Source organism: Humulus lupulus, chromosome 6 (genome assembly GCF_963169125.1).
Source record: "Humulus lupulus chromosome 6, drHumLupu1.1, whole genome shotgun sequence".
In the NCBI taxonomy this organism is placed as follows: domain Eukaryota; kingdom Viridiplantae; phylum Streptophyta; class Magnoliopsida; order Rosales; family Cannabaceae; genus Humulus; species Humulus lupulus.
This window is the reverse complement of record NC_084798.1, coordinates 207996163-208008353: the sequence shown is the minus strand read 5'-3', so window position 1 is coordinate 208008353 and position 12191 is coordinate 207996163. Positions and strand designations below refer to the sequence as shown.

Here is a 12191-nt window from a genome sequence, read left to right as displayed (position 1 = left end):
TTTGTGATTTATGTGTTATATGATATGTATGCTTTACATGATTTTGGAATCGCGACCTTAACTTAATGTTTTACATTATTATCGATATATAATATAGAATTTACAAAATCTATAAAAAAGTTATTTTGTTAATTGATTTGGTATTATGTGTTATATGGTATGTATGTTTTACATAATATTGGAATTGTGAATAAATTGATGAAAAGTGTTAATTTTATTAGAAAAATAATGAAAAAAATGATCACATGGTTGTTCGTTCAAGTATTAGGGACTTAATGTCATGGATATTGGAAATTTAGGGTTAAAATATAATTATGAGTTTTATGGTAGAAAATAGGGGTAAACATTGAGCCCGAAAAACCCAAACCTGCAGGACTCGACTGACTCGAAGTCTAAGAACCCAGAAAATAAAAAAATCAACTTTTTTTCGAATGAATTATGATTTGACCTGAACATACCTTTTCTGAGCTCCCTTGTCCGTCCCTATCAAATGAGGTCCGCCTGCTATGGTTATAATAGTCCTTCTACTGGAGGTGTCACGACTCAAACCCTAGGCAGTGGTAAATGTGTAATATCCATAACTTGGGTAGGCCAATAGTCAAACTTTGATCTTTGTTGGAAAATAATACTTATAAGCGATCCTTTAATTAATATCAAAAACTACAATAATCATAAGTCCAAAAATAATGGATTAGCTCCTATAATTATATAGAAAATAATAATAATAAAATTAGGATCAGTCTCATCATATATATGTTTAACAATAATATTCTCATAGTTATGTGATCACCAAATAGTTAAATTTAATATGTTACAAATCATAAAAATATACTTAGCATCTCCTCAAAACTAAATAACACAACTAAATTCCAATTCATATACCTTACTAGAATCAGGAATAATTCACAAGTCATACACTTCGCCTTGAACATGAAACCTTAAAGAAAACTAGATTGGACTAAACTTGGAGAAATCCAGACATCGGATTCCCATCCTTCTTGGTATCCATCAATCTCAAATTGAGCATTTTCTTGGAAGAGATAAATAGTGGTGAGCTTATAAAGCCCAATAGGAAGACAACTATTCACAAATGACCCATAGTTTTAATAAATATCTCTCCATGGTTAGCTTTTAAAACAAAACATATCATCATCATGTGTAAACAAAAATGGAGAGACCAAAAATAATCACAAGAGTCAAACTACACATGCACATCACACCGTCCACTAGACCCCTAGTTCCCGATAACCACCATAGAAAAACCGACATCCTAAACCAGGTAGTCGGACCTAATAACCACCACGAGAGGGTGCCTCAGACTTCATGTATACAGATGCTAGGTCTTTACACCTACATGTGTGTGGATACCTGACCTACCTATGATGACACAGAGACTAGGTCTTGAAACAACAACATGCATAAATCATGATCAGTGTGGCTTTCATCAATATAACCAAATGCAGGTAAACGTGAATAGCAAGAAACATATTCCCTTAAATTTTAAAAAATTGTGCAGTATAGCGACTGCATTAGAATAAAACTCAAAAATCATAACCTGCATCAATATGTATATAAATATATAATTGGCACACAGTGCCCTTAGAATAATCTAGAAAAACACGCAGATTATGTTTTCAATTTTTCAAACATTTTATAAATATCAAAATTAGAATATGTTTAATTGAATTCAATACAAATAAAATAAGTACAATAATCTATTTTGTTGACTGTGTTTTTAGCCAACGACGTGAGAACGTCAATAATGACAAGCTTTCAAGAGAAATAAAAACGACAACAGACGGTATAAACAAGAAAAGTAAAGAACACAGGAGATTTTTATAGTGGTTCAGCCCCGATTGTCGGTAATAGCCTAATCCACTTAGAGTTGTGATTTATAAATCTATACTCAAGATCAGATGGACTATGCCAACTGAGTTTCTTCAGTATAAATTGTGAAAATACAAGAATTCTCTCTAATTTCAGCACTTTCTCTCTCTAGAATAGACAGACCCAATTTTCTCTCTCTAGAAAGAAGAAGCCGAAGAAGAAGCTCTCTCATCCCATAAGTTCTCTATTTATAGACCTGGGATCCTCAACTGATATCCCCTTATAATAGGGATATTTTATTATATTTATTACATTTATATTACAAATAAACATTCAAAATTCGAAATGTAACAAACCCCCAATTTGTGGGAAGAATGAGAGATTCCCGCGTATGTTGTTGAAGTTGTGTCTGACTTAGTCTCCTCTAGCTAGTTGGTCCACCTCCTACTCACTACCCATGCAAGTGCTGGTTGAACATGCATGGTGGAAGGATATGCATGGTGGTAGGACATGTTTTTGGTGGGTTGAACATGCATGGTGGTAGGAGATGCACTTCTCTCCTCTAACATGCACTCTCCTCTAGCATGCCATGTTCCTCCTTGAACCAATCTCCTTGGCTTCTCCTCGGACCAAGGTGGTCCGAGGCAACCTCCTTGGCACCTCACATTGAACAACATTGAGGCAACCTCACCTTGAACAACATTGATGGAACCTCACCCTGGACAACATTGAGGGAACCTCACCCTGGACAACATTGAGGCAACCTCACCCTGGACAACATTGAGGGAACCTCCTTTAGCATCTCCCAAACATGTCCGATCGAACATTGTATAGACTTTCCTTATGAAAGTCTAAGTCTCCATTCTCTTGCATGAGACTCCTCCTCCTTAGCTATTTACCTTGGACACGTTCGAGCCAACACTTAGAAAACCTTGGGAGGCTTACCTCCTACACACCCTTGGGGTCTCCTAGGACCACACCCTCCTTGGGGTCTCCTAGGATCATTCCCCTTAACTCTCCTAGAATGCACCTTCCTATTTTTTGGGTATAACATATTTGAGTCCCTACCTCCTTATAATTGTCAATCTGAGTCCAAAGCGACACTCCTAAGCTTAGCGATGATCCTAGAGTGATTTAGTCCAATTTTAATATCACGTTTTTTCTACGCGCATAAAATGAGAAACTGATTATCATCAATGCATTCCTTATTTAAAATTATGTCCAATGATATATATAATATAACTATATTTATAATTTCAAATTCTGAAACCTCACCCAAACGTTGCATAGTGGCGCCTGGTGGCGGCAGTGAGTGGTGTCGTCGGAAAACACTCCTAAAGGGGCAGAGATACCCAAAATATCACCAGAGAAAAATAGAGAGTTGACCCAAATGACTTAGTGGGCGACGTTCCTTTCTTAACGCTGATTCCAATCATGCCAACCAGTCACTGAATGGTGGTCGGAGTAAGCTGGAAAGCCACCTCAAAGTTTTGACGATGAAACTTCGACGTGGTCATACGTGCAAGTTCTTGCTCTGATGGTCACTGAATTTTGGGGTTATTGTCATCGTCGACTTGTGATTCTAAAGATCCGGCGCGTGTAAAAAAAGGTGGTGGTTGGGTGGTTCATTTAACTACTACAAAACTGGGCTTTCCAAACACCCAACCACGACAGTCAACTCTGTTGACTGTCGTAATTGCTTAGTGTGACTCTACGCCGATAGTTAATAACTGTCACTGTTGTTTTTACTGTTGCTATTGACCTCAATGCCGACAGTTAATTCGAGATCAATGCCAACAGTTAAAAATTGTTATAGTTGACCCCAACGCCGACAGTTAATTCAAGACCAATGCCGACAGTTAAAAATTGTCGTTGTTGACCTCAATGCCGGCATTTTGTGTAAGGTCAATGCCGACAGTTATAAACTATCATCAAAATCCAAATAAAAAAAACCTAAAAAAATATAATTAATCAAATATATTTTAAAAATAAACTAAATTATGTAAATATATTTATAAAAATATGTATTAATCAATTTTTAAAATTAGATTTTTTCCTAAAATTCTCTCTCAATCTCTTTCAGAATCACTCTCATTTGTAATAATTATTTAAAAACTCTATATGTTTAATAGTGTAATTTTTTATTATACTGTAATTTTTAAATTAAATATATTTCAAATAAATAGTAAAAAAAACTTTTAAAAATTAGACTTATAATAATATTTTTTTCATAGTTAATTAAGATATTATAATGCCTGTAAAAATATATTATAATAAAATGATTTTTAAATATTTTATTCAAGACTTATAATAAAAAAAAGCAAAGCTTTGTAAAATAAAAATAAAAATAAAAAAACAAAGCACTAGTGAATTTTAAAAGGCCACCCGACTCCTTCAAAAAAAAAAAAAAAGAAACACACCCGACCAAACAAAAAAGAACAGAATTTTAAAAGCCTAAAAACATATTCTCACCCTCTCTCTCTCTCTTTCCCCCGTATACCAGCCGCCTATCCCCCCTCCCCTCTCTTCTCACCATTGCCTTCTCTTCTGTCGTCTCTCTGCCTATTCTTAAACTTCTATGCGCACAGAGGTGCTTCTCCTCGGTGCACAACAGAGGCACTCGGCCTCTCCTCCTCGGTGCACGGGCAGCTTCGATGGCGTACAACAGAGGCGCTCGGCACACAAGCACACCCAGTTTCTCCTCTGTCACAAACAATAGATATACTTTGGATCTTTGGGTGGGAGTCCTCCACTTTTAGTTCAGACATATATTTATATATGTGTGTGTCTACCCTGAAATCTTGTTGGCTTGTTCTCAATGCCTTTTTGACTCTCATTTTTACAGATCTTGTCCTAGGCAGAGGTTCTTGGTGGAGACGGGGGTGCTCGATAGAGATGTCGTCTGTGGGGTTCAACGGTGGGGGGGTGGCCGTGGGGTTCAAAGGTGAGGCTGGTGGTCGTGGGGTTCTTGTTTGAAATTAATTCATTTGATTTTGTTTTTCTGTTTTAGGTTACTATTTTTATGTTCACAAATGCAACTTTTGGATATATTTGTATTTACATCATGTGCATATATGTATATATATATATATATAAATTTATGTATATCTGGTTAAGAAATTATATGTGTATATATATATATATATATGTAATTATTCATAAGGTTAAGGACCTCTGCTCTTGGAGTAATTTTACAGAATATTGAAACCGTTATAAATGTTTCGTATGTGTCTCAGCTTACAAGTTAGTTTATTTCTTTATTATACAATATGATGTTTGTTATCCCCTACCTTGTGGTCTATATGTTTATTAAGTTTTTACACACACTTTCTATTTATATATTATATATATTGAGACATATCACAATATTTTAGTCTATAATATCATCCATAATCTCTACATATATATATTTATACTGATATGAGATTTGAAAGATTTACTGTTTAATTCATAAATTTGGCTATATTTATCTAGGTGTTTTTGAAATTGGTGGAGCATTATATATAATATGTTTCTCAATATGTTGTACTCTTATTTTTCTGTAGTGTTTGATTATATTTCTCATGGAGTATATTGCTGACTAAAACTTAAGTTCTAGATTATGGGCAATGAGCTTACAAACCAATAATGACTATTCTCAAATCTATCAGGGTTAATAATATATTCAGCTCATTAGGCACACAAGACTCATTCCTTGTTCTGTTAATGAGTTGTTTCAATTATTAGTGTGTTTATATATATATATATATTTATTTAATTATAATTGATTTGTTGTTAATATGCAGCTAGATTCTGTTCATTAATATGCTCTGCCACTAGATATTTGATTTTGGACTAGCAAAATGGCTGCTATCTCAATGGACTCATCATTCAATTGTTCCTATAGATCCAATAGCTCCAAGCATGGTTTCTTTGCCAATAGTTCTGTAAAAAAAAATGCAGTTTTAATCTCCAAACCATTTTTTTCATTGCTTAACTTGTATTCCATGCCCTATTGTTGCTGCTGCCTATTAAAAAATGTTGCACGATTGTGTGCAAATATATTATCTGATTGCTGAAGTATGTTGCACAATCCAAGCATTGGGAAGCCTAGTATCTCATCATTTGCTTAATTTAGAGGCCTAATGTATGGTCAATAAGAGAATCCGAGGATCATCTCTTTAATTTAGACTTTGTTATTTATTTATTTTTTGTAATTATTAGTTTAAAATTCCTTAGACTTATGTTTAGGGGCTTAGTTATTATTCAAATGTAATGCAAGTGAGGTTCATTTCATATGTTTTTCAAGAGACCAAAAAGCTGTCAAAGTTCAAAGAGAAAACTCAGTAGATCTAACTACAATTATTTGACATAAAAAAGTCTCACTTTTGTAAAAATATGGAAAATGACTTATGCTCATTTCTTATTAGTTGTTTTGGAATATAGTTCTGATTTCATATCGAATGTTCAATTTTTGCAGGAGTTGGCGAGTGATGTTGCACACTAAGTTCATGATGTCAAATTTGCACAAGAACTTGTGTTTTTGAGATCTTTTGTGAAGTTGTACTATTTTTTTTTATCATACTTGTACACACTTTTCTTTTAGGGGATACGTTCATTATCTTATTACTCATGATATATGATTAAGTATTCTATGTTTACACAATTTTTTTTTAATATAAGTAGCTGAGTTTAAGGATTACCTTTGTCGTATTATTTTCTTCTGTATTTCTGTTATGCTATTGAAGCTTAAGGATTACTGAATGGTGTGGAGGATTTTTAAGCGATATTTTAAAAAAATTTGGTATGATTTTTAACGACGGTTAAAAACTATCGCCATAGAGAGCCAACCACGACAATTATTAACTGTTGATGTTGCCAGCAACGACGACAACTCATAACTGTCGGCGTTGCCAGAAACGACGACAGCTAATAACTGTCGGCATTGCCAGCAATAGCGATAGTTTTTAACTGTCGGAGTTACTACCCCTACGCCGGCATATCCAAATATGATAGTTTGTCGACTGTTGTCGTTGCTTAATAGCGATAGTTAAAAATTGTCGGGAAAGCCTATTTTTGTGGTAGTGTTTGTGTCCTAAGAAGAAAAAAGAAAGAAGATGGCCATTGGGGAAGAAGAAGACTAAATCCATTTTTTTTTAATAAATAAAGAGTGGACCCCACCACTTAAAATAAAACAATATTTTATTATAAAAAAATGATGGGTTTTATAGGAGGGGTATGAGCTGAATTGTTGGTGCCAAGGTATCACATGAACAATCTATTGATTTGCAGGAACTGATATTTGATTTGGAACGCGCTCTTGATTTAGGTTTACTTGGTTTCGAGCATTTTTAGCCAAAGGTCCAGCTCGGATGAGTGTTTCAATTTCATCTTTTAACTGACGGCAGTCATTAGTGATATGTCAGATGTCATTCTGGAAACGACATAACTTGGTCGAATCGCGTTTAGCCCGTTGATTCTTCATAAGCTCAGGTTTCTTCCATGGTAGTCAAGCTAAATTCGCCAGGTAAATATTTTCCCGTGTATCTGTCAGTTCAGTATACACAATGAAGACTGAAACATACTTCTCTCCAACCTGGTTGCCCTCGACATTTCTTTTTCTTTTATTATTCCCAACCTGATTGTTACCAGTTGTAGGGGCACACTTACATGTGTACAGGGAGTAGTGCCCACAGGCTGAATGACAATTTTATTTGATGCAACCATCGTCGATTGTGCTTCTTCTAAGTTTATCCATTTTTGAGCACGAGATAAAACCTCGTGTGTATTCTTGATTCTCTTCTTCTGGAGTTCTTTCCAAAATTTCCTACTAGAGTGATTCCAGTTCGCATCGCTATAAGCTTAGCATTGTCATCAAAATCTGCAGCTCGAGTTGCAGCGTATATAACTTTGCTCGCGATAGAGATTCTGTTGCCTCCTCTGTGAATTAAGATTTTTCGTGTATGTCTGTTGGAGAGCTGTTACGGTAACTATGGCCCGAGTTCAAGTTATCAAGTAGGTCGGACTCTTACCTTCTTCGTAATAGAGTGTTATAAACACTCTCTCGTTTATTCTCGTGATGACTCTCCGTCCAATAGCTACCCTCTGCAAAACTCACAACTTGCTGATGAGGGTAATGATGATGATCATTCACTTGAACTTTGATTCTAGCATGGAAAGATAGTGTAACATATGTACCTTCTCTTGAAGGTGCTTGATTTTTTCGCTCGTTTCCTCGTAAGGAAGCATTTCCATGAGCTCTATGTTGGGATACTCGAGCTCGAGGAGGTGATGGATGACGAATAAGTGAAGGAGGATAATATATAGGGGAGCAGCTCGCCGACCGTTTCTCAATACAGTGTGAGGGCGTTCCACATCTATTTCTATCTCTCACTATACCAATTTTTACTTTTGATGACTTCCTATTATGTCTTACACATATGGTGTAAGATATTAAAAATTAGAATGAGTATTTAATGTATTATGGTGGAAGACATTGAAAGTTTTTGTTTTTGACTTCAATTGTAAGTCATTAAAAATTTGGGGAAGACGTTGTAAATAGACTGGGTGGACCCAATTTGACATTACTTCTAACGTCTCCCTAAGGGAGACGTTGAAAGTCTTTTTTTCTAAAAAAAAAATAAATTAAAATTGCTACGAACATCTCCCTTAGGGAGATGGAGAAAAGTCTTTCTAAAAAAAAAAATAAATTCAAAAAGGAAAGAAGCTAGCCCACAATTTTAATTGCTCATCACACAACCAATTCACTTCATTAATTATTTTATGTAAAAAATAAATAAATTAATAAAAAGTAAAATCCTTAACAAACCCTAATTAGTTGCCTTTTTCTATTCCATTCAAACCCTTAACTTCTCTCTCCATATTTATCTCGGCTTTCTTCTCAAAACTGTTCGTCTCCTACATATAACAAAAAGAAAATCCATTCATCTTCTTCACTTCTCTTGTCTCATTCTTTTCCAATTGATGACGACTGCCTCCCAAGACGCACAGCCTCCTACGTCGCGACCTCCCTTGACGCCGCCTCCTTTTTGTCTCCATGCTGCCCTCAACGTTGCCTCATTCGTCTCGGCCTAGCTCCCCTGACCCCGGCTCTGCCGTCACTGCACCTCCCTCATCAGTGTGCCTGCGCCTCCTTAATGTCGCCTCCCTTCAACGCCACAAGCCAAATGTCGTCAAAGACTCAATAGCTTAACAATTTTGGCCATTTTGTTCTCTTTTTTTTTTTTGTTCATAATCTATTTTTTTATATATATTTTGGAAAACTCTTTGTATAGATCTGAATGTTGGTGTTAATAAATTATTTTTGTTGTTCTTTTGACTTTTGGTTTGAATTTAGTGTTGATGCGAGTTTTCTTTTCAGATTGTATAGAATAATATTTTAGAAAAGTGTAAAAATATGTTTTGGCAAAATGAAAATTACCAAAACACTGAGAAAAATAAGTCAATATAATAAATTTATTCTATGAATTAATATATTGAAAATATAAATAATTAATTTTCTATTTTTTTAAATAGAAACCCTACGATGACTCATAGGAGAAAACTTTGAATACATTTAACATCTGCCCCCCTGGGAGACGTTGAATGTATTCAAAGTCCCTTGCAAGTCATTGTAGGGCCACATAAGATGGCTCCTACAACAACGTCTCCCGCAAGGGGAGACATTGAATATCTACAATGTCCTCCCCATCTAGTCATCAAACCCCTATTTTGTTGTAGTGTTTCTATCCTCTGGATGGGGTGCATCATCCTGGTTTTCTCTAGGTGAAGGGACCTGAGCTAAGGATCCCATTCTTGTTTTCTCGAGCAAAGACAATCTTAGTTCAAGGAACTCGCTGTCGTTCATTTTGGGGAACTTGACTTGAAGGTAATTGCATGCTGGGAGTAGCATTCCTGACACAACGAATGACACTCGTACGAGAACGTCTGTGATATTTGGTCCCATGAGATTCATTCGCCCTTCTCCATGTGTATGGATTAACTCCATGAGGCAACCTTGCCATTATTTCATCAATGCGCCTGTTAGCGCTAGCTAGCTGGCCTCTAAGTTGAGCATATTCTGTGGCTCAACTTGGCCGACATAATACGAGGAAACACGTGCTTTCCTCTGTGGGTGTGTTGATGAGCTCCTAGTGTCTTGGTTATTCCTGGCATTATGTTGAGGATGCTTATCATCACATCGAGATGCCCTTTCCCCTGTTGCGATAGGAGGCCCTACTGTTTGTAAACGTCTATTTCTTTGTAAACAGGTATCATCCATTATGAACGAGTTCAACAATATTCTCAAGAAGATTTTTCCAAGACTTTCTTCGGGAGAAAGAAAACACTCATTAACCTTTGAAAGAATTTCAATAGCGTTGGTGTTTCATCATCAAGAAACTGGACTTGTTGAAGGGTGTACAAAAACTTTCGGCATACGTATAAAGAAAGTCTATCTATGTATCATTAAATTGTGATTTTTTACTTTGTGATACCTGACCAATCAATTTCATCTATGGGTATGGCCCCGTGTACTAGATTTTTTGAACCAAGTAAAAAATCTCTGGTGTTAATTTTTTAATACTCGTTTTTATTTCTGTAATAATCTCTTCAGACAACTGACTTAGTTGATATATTAGATTTTAATTATGTCAAAACAACTTAATTATTATTCCGTATTCTATTAACTTGTTTAATTTAATCAATTGGTAAACATTAAAAACAGAATTTTCAGTATATAAAAGCAAAATACATCAAAACAGAACATGAAATAATTGATGATATTAAGAATGCAATAATATCTAGCATAGCACTAATTTGATGTGTACTTATAACGGATGATATTAAAATAATACTATGAAAAGCGTTTTTTTAAAAAAGGCTTTAATTAATAACGAGGGTTGTTATATAGTATATAAGGGCAAATGCTATAAAAATATATATATATTTATATCAATAATTTGCCCACTCTTCTCTCTCTCTTTTTTGGCTGCAGTGATGGCCTGTTATATATGTTGGTTTAGCTTTGTAGCATTTATTTCCGTCATTGACAAGAACATATATATTTTAGATGGTAATAATATTGACAACTAAAGTTGAAAGATACTTTGATATTTATAAAGAAATTAAATGTATATAGGCGATAGAGGACAATAAATTTAACAATATTATATATAAACATTGCACAATTCTTCTAAAGGGCCTTTGCATTAAGCTCTATTGGTGGGACTCTCGGTGTTCTCAACCCGTGAACAGTTTTCAGCGCGATTATTTTTTATGACCGTGTATATTGTAACTATTTAGAGCATCCTGCAAATTTTCAAAAAATTCTAGATAATTTACAGTACCAAAAACTAGGTTCAAATATATTTTCAACGCGCATAAAAAAAAATTAGTCACATGTGCAACAACATGTTTGAACTTAGTTTTCGGTACTGTAAACTATTCGGAATATTTTAAAAATTTATAGGATGTTCTAAATAGTTACAATATATATGGTCATAAAAAATAATCGTGCCGAAAACTGTTCACAAATCGAAAACACTTAGAGTCCCACTAGTAAAACTTAAAATAAAGTCCTATAAAAAAATTCTCCAATAAGTATATATATGGCGTATATATAAGACGAATCAGCCATCAGAAAAATAATTAAAAAGATGAAGAGTGAGACAAAAGATGAGATTACATATATATACTATGATCCAAAAAGTAAATTTCTGAGTAAATTAAATTAATGCGGTTACATAAGGAACGCCATTTCCCTACTGATCATATTCCAATCATTGTCATCTATTTAGATTTGCTAGTAACTTTCCTCATAATAATTGGCGCATTAAAATAATTGGAATTGAAGTTTTTTATACTAGTGGTTTACAGTTATATTAATATCAAAGGTTCTAATACATGTACGTATATATATATATATATATATATAAAGATCTAGAGAGAGAGATTCAAATGAACGTCTTTTATGATAGTATTGTTACTTTGGTTTACTATGTACTGTTAACCAACACGTTGTACTGATTTTCCTAGAATGAGTTAATTCATTAAAAAAGAAAAATTGTATTTTTACCTTATGGGAAGGCACACAGGACATAATTTGTTTTTTATTATAAAAAAATCAGATTAATGATTATTAAATTATCCAGTTGTCCTAGAAGATTTTACAGTCTTAAATTAATGTAATATTTGTCTACGTGCAACTCCAAAACAAAATTATTAACAATGTGTAGTTTTTGGCCTCCCAAACTCACTAATGATTGGCTTAATATTTCTTCCCTCTATAAATTAAGAGGAAACTTTCGACTTGTAAGTACCACACAAGTAAAAAGAAAGAAAACATTATAGTGCTTTTGTTTTTGATATATTGAGCTTAAAGTAAA

The 12191-nt window shown here is 34.3% G+C and overlaps 1 long non-coding RNA gene across 1 annotated transcript; it reads left to right on the top strand.

Moving 5' to 3' along the window:
• Window positions 1-4189: 4189 nt before the first annotated feature.
• Window positions 4190-6519, top strand: LOC133784433 (uncharacterized). Its single transcript, XR_009871344.1, has 3 exons — window positions 4190-4565; window positions 4673-4771; window positions 6287-6519. It is a non-coding gene; the product is annotated as an uncharacterized LOC133784433 (long non-coding RNA).
• Window positions 6520-12191: the final 5672 nt, after the last annotated feature.